The 12,059-nt window shown below is 43.9% G+C and overlaps 1 long non-coding RNA gene across 1 annotated transcript; it reads left to right on the forward strand.

Annotated features, from left to right (window-relative positions):
- Window positions 1-473: 473 nt before the first annotated feature.
- Window positions 474-11,430, forward strand: LOC135320568 (uncharacterized). The gene is made up of 4 exons (XR_010379769.1): window positions 474-584; window positions 1,525-1,634; window positions 3,475-3,584; window positions 10,894-11,430. It is a non-coding gene; the product is annotated as an uncharacterized LOC135320568 (long non-coding RNA).
- The last annotated feature ends 629 nt before the right edge of the window (window positions 11,431-12,059 follow it).

Raw genomic sequence — 12,059 nt, forward strand, 5'->3', positions numbered from 1 at the left:
GGGAGCGGGCCCATTTGCTCCCATCTTCCCCGCGGCTTGTCCTGGGGGCGGTCTCTGTTACCCTGGGTTACGGGACACGTGTATCCTAGTCGGCCTGACCCCGGGAGGCGGGCGTGGTACGTTGGGGGTGGTGGCAGCAGCGGCAGGTTTTCCCATGGAGCCGGTCCATTTGCTCCCATTTCCCCCCATGGTTTGCCCTGAGGGCGGTCCCTGTTGTCCCAAGTTCGCCGAACGTCCATCTCCAGGTCAGCCTGCTCCCTAGAGGAGGCCACCGTGAGGTCAGGGGGCAAGAGAGGTGGCTGCTGCGGGGGTAGGTGGCTGCCTTGGGGAGCTGGTGGATTGGCTCCCGTCTCCCCGATTGCCTGGTGTGGGAGTGGCCTCTCCTCCCCCAGATCACCAGACACACCTGTCCCATTCAACCTGCTGGGGGAGGGGTGCCCTGGGCGGTGCCTTTAAGGTTCGGGGGTGTCGACGCCGGGGGTAGAAGACCTGCAGCGCTGAGCCTGTCAATTTGCTCTCCTCTTCCCCGCTGCCAATCCTGGGGGCGTCCTCTGCTGCCCAAGAAGCCGGATGCCCGTCTCCAGGTCAGCTTGCTCCTGGGAGAAGGGCGCGATGCGGTCGAAGGGCAGAGGCAGCTGCGATGTCCGGCTGCCCCGCCTAATGGGGCCACTTCTTCTCCTCTCCCCTGACCTGGCCTGGGGATGGCCTCTCCCGCGCAAGATTCGCCTGACACCCCACACCCGGTCTGGTTGCTCCTGGGAGTGGGCGCGGTGAGATCAGGTGGTGGAGAGGAGAGAGGGGCTGCCCCTGGCGAGGTGGAGGATAAGCTCCCATAATTCTGGAGGCCTGACGTGGCCGACCCTCGTTCCCAGGTCACGCTTCTCCGGGTCATATTGCCCCGGGGTTGCAGTAGGTTGAGGGGGCGGCGGGGTGTTTGCGGGGGTATGGAGCCTGCCGCTTGGGAGCTGGTGGTTTAACTCCCATCTCTTCCGCATCTTGGCCTGGGGGCAGCCTCTTTTGCCCCAGGTCCCAAAGCACAGTTTCCCTGACAGCTTAGCCACTGGAGGTGGGCAGGATGTGCTGAGGGGGCGGAGGCAGCTGCCAAGGCAGCGACGAAGGGGGCTGTCCCTGACCAGCTGGTCAATTTGTTCCCATCTCAAACTTTGCTGCCCCAGTTTCGCAGAACGCCCTTCTCCAGTTAATTCTTCTCCTGGGAGGTGGGCGCAGAGCATGCAGCCCAAGGTCTGGGCTCTCCCCTGGGGAGGGGCAAAACCCTCTTGTTCCCCTTTGTCTTTATTCTTCAGCGAAGGGGTTACTTGACCCAATTCTTAATTCTGAGGAAGTGTAGCCTGTGTTACAGAAGAGCTGCTGGACAGTGAGGTTTCTGGGTGGGTTTTCACATCAGCTGATGCCCCAGGCAGGCAGGAAAGCTATTACTCAGAGCTTCTTAGTCTGGAGTTGGGGGATGGCCCCGCCATCCTCACCATGCTTTTTAAAAATGTGTTACTCCTCTCTTTTTCCTAGGTGACATTTTAGGTTATTGGGTCACAGATTGCTGGCACACTCATCCCTGTTCTCAAATACCTTTTAAACTTGGGTGAAGTGATAAGTAGGGGAAGATGATTTACTGAAAGGTAAGAATACTTAAACTTGCATTAAAGTTAAATTCTGTCAATCTTTCTCAAATGATTTTTCTCTGATTCTAAATCCACGACATAGTGAATGTTGTACTCCTGTGTAAATCATTGATCTTCACATCACATTTGTTGAGTGGTCAGCGAGATTTGTTAATTAGATTATTCCTGAAAGAAAAGCTCAGGCTTTTGAGAATTCCTTGTCGGATGTCACCCAGGCAGTCACAGTAGAAGACAGAGCTGATATAAAAATCCCTCAGCTGCCTGAACTGCAAAGCTTCTGGAATTACTGATCCCTGAAATGCAGGTGACACTTGATGATAATCTGGGGGATGGTTTATATGATCAGATTCTTCCAGTCCTGTAAATGTGTTCCGTGGCACCAGCCCTGAAAGAACTGGTCATAGGGGCCATATCATGACGGGTGCGATGGGAAGGCAAGGTCTAAGAGCTGAAATCACTGAGATTCCACACTCGCTAAACACAGACTCCAGAGCCTAATAGTTGTCAGGTTCTGTTCTGGATTTGAGAGTGTGTTCAGACATGATTCTTGCCCTTCAGGTGTCACTGCCTGCGTGGTAGTAACCTTTACATAGATCTGGGGAGAATGGCAATTACGTAGATGGGCTGTTACGGTACTCAGTGTGCCCAGGCTCGCTCTTCCAGGCACTCGTGGGACTAACGAGTCACCTTATTCAATCATTCACTAATTTATTACCATTGAATTGATCATTTGTCCCACAGTATGTGAAAGAAGGTATCAGGAAGCTGAGTTTTGTCCCCTCTCCTATCACTGATTGTATCTGTCAGTCGGGCGCCTTGAGTATGCATTGTGAAATGGTGGTATTTCTTGCCCAATGGGGCTGCACTGTGAGTTTTGAGAATCAGGGGAGTCACGTGGGTAGGACAGCACCCTGACACACATGGCCACCCCACCACATGAGACAGCATTGTCGATGCTCAGGTGACCCGATGTAGACCGCGGTGCTAAACCTGAGCATGTTTAGTGATCTTGGTGGCTATAAAAATACAGACTACCCGTCCTTACCTCTGAGACTCTGAGGGTGTGCACAGCAGAATTCTGCATTTTAAGAAGCACTTTAACTAAATCTGATGAAGATGATCTGAGTGTCCCACTGAGAAACACTGGTGTGCGAGACACCAATATTGAGGATTCTCAGGGAGCGATGTCTTTTCAGGATTTTCCAAGGGCCCTCAATTGAGACTTTTGCCTTGGGTGTAATTGTATGTGTTCAGAAGTGATGTCTTTCACTTCCAGTGCTTGTCAGCATGCTCTCTGCAGGGGTTTGCTCTCAGTAGATGGCAAAAACTATGATTCTTCAGGTCACCGAGCTAGAGTGTGAGCGATATTTTATTTTGGTTTTCTTTATAGCAATGCAGAGTCTCCCGAGAACAGATTCAGACTGAACAGATTTGTGTCAGAATTTGGGAGACCGCTGGTGCCCAAGATGTTCTCTGGCAGGTCAATGACGAATCTAGGTCCCTCTTTCACTGCTACGTCAATGAAGTGGGCCACTTCAACAAGGCCAAAACTGGTATCCCAACCATAGCCATTGACAGTGATGTTCGGCTCCAGGAAGCCATCAGATGCAGCAGGTGGCCAGAGGAGGAGCCGAACGTGCTCATGAAATGTGATATCCACAACTTCATCAACACGGACCAGAACTCTTCCTTTGGGGAAGATGATCTCCTGAGTTTCGAACCACCGATTGTTCTAGAAAATAAGCCAGTTGCCCAGACCGCACACAAACACTTGAATTGAGAAACGTGCTTTGTCAGGTGTCTTTTTGAAGATATGAATTCTGTCTTTGTATGGCAGGAATTCCCCTTTCACAAAATTGTATGTGTTTGTGTCTGAGAGAGAGAAATGGAGACAGACAGAAAGACGAAGAAGCAGAAGAGAGCTCCCTCAGAAGAGAGCTAGTTAAGGTGAGTTTTGTGCCATTAAAAAATATTTGGGGTTTTGGGGGGAACAAAGTATTTACACTGTCTCATTCTCCACGTTGGAAACCTTGGCACCACACTCAGTGTCAGCATCCTTGAACAGGGGTTGGCACGGTGAATTTTTATCTCACGCTGCCTCTTCCATGTTCTGCCTTTAGCACGTTGCTTTGCCTCCCAGGGCTGCCACCCTTTAAACTGTAATGTGAGGAATCTGGAGTAGATGATCCATCCCAGCTCTGCTGTTTTGCAAATTTTTTATTTCGTATTCGGATGAGGCTGGGATACACCCAGAGCAGTATAAACCAGGCCCTACCTCCTGTCTCTTGCTGGGGCATCCCTCAGGTCTGTGCCTTCTACTCAAGCCTTTACTGAGCCCAGCTTTTTTCAGGAGCCCAAGTGCCTACCGCGATGGCAGGAGACCTGTCTCTCGTGGTCACGGTGGCTGAAAATTCTATTGGTTGTGCTGAAACAGCTCTTCTGAGATCCTCCGGCCACCCTTGCTCCAACCTGAGGACAGCCCTACCGTTCCTTTCCTAGGAGGAGGATCAATCCATGGTGCATTTTATGACAATCCTGTCCCCAGGATGCACGGAAGGTTATCAGCTGAGTGAGGGGAAGTGCCTCTGTGTCTCTGTGTCCCTGTATCTCTGTCTGCTCACAGTGCCCTGCCACCGGCTACTGAACAAGAAAAGTGCTATTGACCATGCTGTGTGTTTTGCAGATGTGTAGGTGATGGTCTTGTGGCTCATGTGTGGGCTTTGTGCTGGGATGGTGAAGGGCTTATAAATACCTCATCAACATGTATTCGAGGTGACCTGGTGCCACACAGACTTGATTCATGAAGGCATCAAGCCTGCACACTGGTTTGGAAACAACTTGGTTTTGATCAGTCACACTGCATGCATGACTCACTGCTGATCTCTGGGTGTTTTTTTCATTTTAGATTTATTCACCCAGTGTCTTGCTTAAGCTGAAAAATACATTTATTTCACTAGAATATTCTCAGATTCTTTGTTTTCACACATCCAGTTGTTTAATTCCTTTAAAAATCATTTTGTGTTTATAATGCCTCCTAATTTCTATCATCTCTAGGTTCCCAGTGGCCTGAGCCATGCACCAGATTTGATGTAGGAACTGTTCCACCAAAAGAAATCCCTTTGCCATAATATCTTTTGAGGAAAATATTATTCTTTAAGGCTCTAACAGTAAATCGTAGAACAAAGCATGGAACATTTATTGTAGTTAATACATGTTCATGCAAAAAGAAATGATATTTTCATTAAACAATGTTGATTTTAATAACTTTTACTAATGTGAATATTATTATTCATAATTTAAGTAACCATATAAAACCACAGTTATTTCTTATGAAGATTGAAAACTATTTACACTGTCTCTCAATTAGAGGTAGCTTTATTAGAAGACTGAAGGGTATTTAAAAGATGGAAAAATACCCATGATGACACCATCATTTTTATTAACTAAATATCAAGAACTGTGCAGGGTTAAGATTTAACCCTCTGCAAGCTGTCAAGTTAGCATGAGGTAGTTTGTGGATGCTGCTAGAAGACAGGAGACTCCCTCAGTATCAGAGACAAAGAACTTCCTTCCAGCACAGCAGGCAGCTTGGGGTTCATGAACATGTTGGTTCCTGAGTTTCTTTCCTTTTGCTGTTGTAACAAAGGACCACAGACTCAGTGGCTTAAAGCAATACACATTCATCGTCTCACTGTTCTATTGTGCAGAAGTGCAAAGTCATTGTCAGTGGGCTAAAACCAACGTGTGGCCAAGGCTATGTTCCACGCCGAGGCTCTAGGGAGGGATTCGTCTTCCTACCTTTCCCAGTTTGCAGAGGTGTTCACACTCCTTGGCCCAGGGCCCTGTGTCTCTGTGACCTCTGCTGCCACTTTACATCTCTGTCTCTGACTATATAGATATAAAGGAAGAGTCTTCTACATCTGGTATGGACCCTTTTTCCTAAATGGACATTGTATCTCTAATTATGTGCAGATTAAAACCCCTTCCCTCCAGGGTGTGGTGGCATCAGCTCACAAGGTTACCACTCTGGGCTTTAAGTGTCCTCTTTTTATTGTCAGGTGGGAACTTCTCTTTCCATTGTTAGCACTGTGTTACATTTGTTGTTGTATTTTACCCGGCATTACTGAAAGTTTTACTTAAAAGGGATCCTAATTAGCTCTGTTTACCTGTCTCCAGAGCTGAAAGCTTCAGTTCTAGAGTATCTGTTTGATTTCTCTTAAAAATACATTCCAGTATATTTCTCTGGTGAAAGTCTTTACCCTGTTATCTATTCTCACATAATTTCCTTATTTTCTTGAATATATTAAAAATATTTCATAGCCTTTATTGGTAACTCTGATGCCTACATCACCTGGGGGTTTGCATCGTTTGTCTAATGTTTCTTATTCTCATATTATCCGTTATATAGTCTTGACATGTTGCATGTCTTGAAATTCTTTATTACATGGCAGACATTGCAAATGAAAAATCCTTATGTTATTTTCCGTGAGAGGTTTTCTACCTTCCTGTTAGGCAAACAGGGTGAGGGACTGATCATGTCACTCCAATCAGGCGCTGAGGTGGATCAAGACTGAAGTGCCTTTTTTCTTAAAACAGCTTTGAGGTATACTTAGCAAAGTAATTTTCACACGTATAAAGTGTACAGCTAATACGTTTTGACATAAGTATATCCCCAAGAAACCATGACCACATTCAAGAGAGTGAACATACCCATCACCCACAAAGCTTCTCTCCTGCCATTTGTTGTCCCTCCCTCCATCCCCATCTCTTCCCCTGGAAACCATTGATCTGCTTTCCATCACAACATATTGGTCTGCATTTTCAAGATCCTTGTATGAATGGATTAATGCAGTATCTACTCTATGTTGTCTGACTTCTTTCATTCAGTGTAATTATTTTGAGAGTCATCTGTGTTGCTGTATTAATAGCTTATTTGTCTTATAGCAGTGTATTATTTTGTGCTGAGTTTTTACTGAAGAGTTTGTTGTGAGAAGTGTTTGGATAGACCATCATTTGTTTCTCCATTTAATTCTTGATGGATGCATGGGTTATTTATAACTTGAGCTATTATAAATAAAATTGCAGTGAATATTTGGTTACAAGTCTTTATATGGAAATATGCTTTTCTTTTCTAAAGCACCAGATGAGGAATATCTGGGTTATATGGTAGATAGGTATTTACCTTTTTTAAAGAAACTGTTAAAGACTTTTCCAAAATGGTTGTACTATTGTAAATTCCTTGTGGTGTTTATCAGCTCTGGTTGCTCTACTTCCTTACCAGCACTTTGTAAGGTCGGTCTTTCTAATCGTATTCATTCTTGTATGTATGTGTACTAGTATCTCACTGTGGTTTTTAAAAGCATTTCTCTAATGACTAATGGCATCTTTAATCAGCATCTTTTCATATGCTTATTATCCATCTGGATATCTTTACTGAAGTGTGTTTTCTGGCCTCATTCATTCATTCAGGTGTTTGCATTATTATTGAGTTTTGAGACCTCTTTATTCTGGATCAGATACAAAGAGAGACCTTTATCAGATATATGATCTGCAAATAGCTTCTGTCTATGGCTTGTCTTTTCATTTGCTTAGCAGTGTTTAGAACAGCTTTGAAGAGTCTTCATTTTGATAAAGTTCACTCTATCACTTTCTTTTTAAAATAGATTATACTTTTGGTGTCATAGCAAAGAAATATTTGCCAAACCCAAGGTCATAAAGCTTAAGCCTATGCTTTTTCTCCCAGCTGTTTTATAGTTTTAGATTTCCTATTAAGATCTATGATCCATTGTGAGTTAATTTTTGTATATTTTGTGAGTTGTGGATCAAAGTTCTTTTTTTTTTTTTTTTTGCATATCACTATCTAATTCTTCCAGCACTACTTGTTGAAAAGATCCTTTCTCCACTGCATCCTTTTTGAGAATCAATTGTCTATATAAGTGTTGGTTTAGTTCTGAACATTCTATTCTGCTCCATTATTCTATTTTCCTGTTTTACACCAACACCATACTTTCTGATTACTGTAGTTTAAAAAAAAAAAAAAAGGCTGAAAATCAGATAGTGCAAGTCTTCCAACTTTGTTTTTCTTGTTCAAAATTGTTTTGGATATTTGGGATCCTTTGAATTTTTATACGAATTTTAGAATCAGTTTTAAAATTCCTTACATCCTGTTCTGCCAAAATTCCACCCATGTCTTTGGCCATCTCCAAAGCCACATTTTCTGAAGAAGTCTCTCTAGATCCCGGGTGAAAGGAATTTCTGTTTCATCTGTGCTCCAATCACATTTGATAATATTTGATTACATTTATTCATATTTGGCTGGATGTACTTGTGTGATCTTTCCTGCCATATAGTAAATCTCTCAAGATTTGGAATCTTGACTTGGTTCCATCTGTCTGCTGAGAAAACTAGTTCTATGCTTTGCAGGAGTGAGCCCTGCAGTAAGAGGTATCTGCAGCACACATCTAGCTCACTGCTTGCATATCGTCAAGGAATCCTGCAGATTTAGAATTGTTTATTGATTGTTGTCTCCAAGACGGCTCAGCCTTTTTTATTTCTATTGCTACTGCTGCAGTTTCAAAGGAAAATGGGCTAATTATTTTCCAAATATCAAAACATACTGTAATTGAGCTGTGACGCAAATTATGTGCTGCTGTTTCTTAACAAACTGCTTAGTGTTCACAGGTACCTTCACTCATGGAACTTTTGGGAGAATGTCATATCCTCAGAGATAGCAATGCTGTCTTTGGCGACCTGAGCGGTAGTATCTGAACTCACTCCTGCTGTTTTTCCAGTGCCCCCTCTAGCCCTCCTCCAGCCCTCCATGGGGGGCCTGCAGTTCTTCCCTCGAAAATCCTGTTGCTTCTCAGGAAGAATTCCCTATGAAACATATTCATGTCCTTCTTGTGGGGACATTCAGTCCAGAGACATGACAGCAGTGGAAAATGTTTAGACTGCTTTTGGTAGAACGTAAATTCTTCCATACTTGTTAGAAGCAAATCCAATGAGGAAACTGTGTTGGCATCTAACAAATCAGGATAAATGTCTGATGAGGAAGATCAGCTTCCCCATCCCACTCAGGCGTCATGTTGATGTGACGCTCACCTTGGCTAACATTTTCTCCTGTGAGCAACGTGAAGTTCAAGACGTTATGAATGGCTTTTTGTTTTTCTTCCTTAGTCTTTCCACATTCACTGTGTCTGGTGAGATTATATGAATCCTGCTTATTTTCAGCCCAGCACTAAGCTTTTTAAAAGGATCACGTGTTTAAAAGGCTAGTGGACAATTTGTTAGAAGATTGAAATCCTTAGACTTTGGTCCTAGAGTTGAATCTTGGTTACTGGTGAATGAGAATTCCCGTTAAAATTTTAAATTCAGTGATATAAAGTTTTAAAAATAGTTAAATATTAGTCAATTTCATTAAACACTATAGCAGTTATTTACATTTAAGCCTGTCTCTGGGGCAATTTTGCAATGATTCCCTCCCTTTATTGATTCCCTCTTTATCAGAATCCTTGAGAGGTCCCTGTCATCATTGTCAGTATCATCATCATCATCACCATCATCATGGAACTGATTCCTCTGGGAGATTCTAGGAAAATAAAGAGCTGGACGGGGTTATGTGCAGGTCAGAGTGGTACTTAGTGTTTAGACAAGTTTGTAAGACATTAGATTCAAGATAACCATCATTTTAGGTAGAATGTGGTCATGATAACGCAGCGCTCGTACTGTATTCTCACTATTCGAACAGGGTAGTCAAAGGAAAGGAGGAGGAAGTGAGCGAAGCGGGGAGCATAGGTCCTTGGTTAGGTGATCAGCACATTGGTGAGAATGAGGGGAGTGTGATGGCAGAATCATGTCCCTCCCCGGCCACAGGGTAGCCACCTGTGACGTGTTACTGTACATGGCAAAATGCATGACAGATATTTTAGGACAAAAATCTTAGAGGATTTCTGTCTTCTAAATTGTCTATCAGTTAGCATTTTAAACCCATGATACATTATTAAAGATTAGTGCAGGGGGACAAATAAAAAGGATTCATATAATCCACCAGACATACTGAATGCAGAAAGACTAAGGAAGAAAAAGAAAAAGTCATTCATAAGTGCCTTGAACCATAAAATGCTCATGAGAGGAAATGTTACAAAGGTGAGTGTCACAGACACATCCGTAATGACTGAATGGGATGGGACAAGGGGATCCTGAGATGAGACAATAGGGTGAGTAGCCTGGATTGTCCAGGTGGGCCGAATGTATTCACGGGGGTCCTTAAAATGGAGGACATTTCCCAGCTGAGTTTAAATTCAGAGGGAGGTGTAGCCATAGAGCAATGTTCAGAAAGGCTGCTGACCATGAAACTGGAGGAAGTCGTGGGGCACAAGCTAAGGAAGGTGGGTGACCTCTGGAAACTGGAAAAAAAAAAGCAACAACAAGGAAATATTCTCTTCTAGACCCTCTAGAAGGAAGGAACCCTGCTGCTACCTTGAATTTAGCCTAGTGAGAACTGTGTTGGATCTCTGACCTCCACAGCCATAAGCTGATAAATCTGTGCTGGTTTAAGCTCTTAAGCTTATGGAAATTTCTTACATTGGTAAAAGGAAAATAACAGTGAGCCGTAGTGTAACGGATTAAAGGTATAGGATGGGGTGTGGAGAGGATTCTGACATTTACACCTAAAAAACAACCAGGTGAAATGGGAAGGTGTTTTAAGGAAGACCTACCTGGCAGGGCTGTTAAGCAGACTGGAGCGAGGGGAGCATTGGAGTTAGAGGAATCAATTATATCTCTACCAGAAAAATAAGGAATAAAATGTAACAGGGCTTCAGTGATAGTGGATGTAGGAATGGAAATGGGCAGAGAGATATAAATATTACTTTGAAATTAGCTACAGGTTTGATGACTGCATGTTGGGGAGACTCAGCCGATGTGTGGACTGAATGTTTGCATCCCCTCAAAATCCATATGTCGAAACCCCATCCCCCAGGGTGATGGTATTGGGAGGCGGGGCCTTTGGGAGGTGATTTGTAGGACAAAATGAGGTCATGAGTGTAGAACCCTCATGAATGGGATTAGTGTTCTTATACAAGCCCCCAGAGTGCTTGCTTCTCTCTGCTCTCTGGGATATGAAGATATTGGGAAGACAGCCATCTTCGAGCTGGCAATCCTCTCAAGGATACATTGACCTTGAAAGTCTCAGCCTCCAAACCATAAGGAATATGCTGGTTGTTTAAGCCACCCGACCCACGGTAATTTGTTACAGCATCCCAGACTGACGAAGACAGTGGAGAATGCCTCTGAGTTTGGCACTGATTGCCTGGAGAATGCTGAAACCCAGGGAAGTGGGCAGCACAGACGTTTACTCATTTAATCCTGCCAACACAGTAGGAGATAGAGTCTACATATTCCTCGCTACTTAAAAGGTAAGGAAAAAGAGGCACAAATAATAACAACGACAACAAAAACAACAATAATTTGTCCAAGATTCACACAGAACCCCCTGGAGGCAGAGTGAGAATTTATACTCAGGCAGGCTGGCCCCAGAGCCCCTGCTCATAACTAATAAGTCAGATCACCTTGCTTATGTGGATCAGTTTTTTTCAACTGTGATATGAGGGTACTGTGTCCAGTAACTTATAATTTCAAAATACTTCACTGTAACGGAATCATTAGTCACAGGCCTTACAAACCACAGAAACCTACACATACAAAAATAACTCGTTAGGTCAAGATAACCAATAACGTTTTTAAATATTATACCTGCTGGGCCTTTGCAATAAAATGTCTTTTTATAATTCTGTCTGGCTACAGAATAACTTCATAATCCTGCATGTTGCTGGTGGCTCCCATGTTGGACAGCACGGGCCTAGAGATTTTAAATTACTTGCCCAGACTCGCCCAGGAAGCTCGTGGTGGGATCCGAGCTATAGTCTGGGACTTTTCTTCTTATCCAACAAGTCCCTCATGGAAGTTTAGAAGCTTCTTCTTTGGTGCCCAGCTGTCTAGCCGTACTTATAACCACTTGTCAGGTGTTCCAGCCTGCTCCTGAACATCAGCCAGAACCCACTTCTGCCCTATTTTGTCCAGGTAATACCTTCTAGCAACTTCCATTGCCTTCTTGGCATCAGTTCTTAACTGGAAGTGTAGTGGCTAGAAGTGGAAATGTGTCCACATGACAAGTTTTTCATAAACATAGTAGGAGTGGTCAAGAGAATAAAACGTCAGGAAGATGAGTAGAAGCAGGTCATTTAATATACCAAATGGATACTTTCAATGTCTGTGTTTCCGAGTCCAGGCTTGTTCTGCTCCTGCATTACAGGCCAATAAATCAGGAGACCAGGTTTTGGGGCAAGAAATAGCGACTTTAATTTGGAAAGCCAGCTGAGAAATGGTAGAATATTGTCCTGGGGAACCATCACCCCAAGTCAG

This window comes from Camelus dromedarius, unplaced genomic scaffold (genome assembly GCF_036321535.1).
Source record: "Camelus dromedarius isolate mCamDro1 unplaced genomic scaffold, mCamDro1.pat HAP1_SCAFFOLD_197, whole genome shotgun sequence".
NCBI classification, from domain to species: Eukaryota; Metazoa; Chordata; class Mammalia; order Artiodactyla; family Camelidae; genus Camelus; species Camelus dromedarius.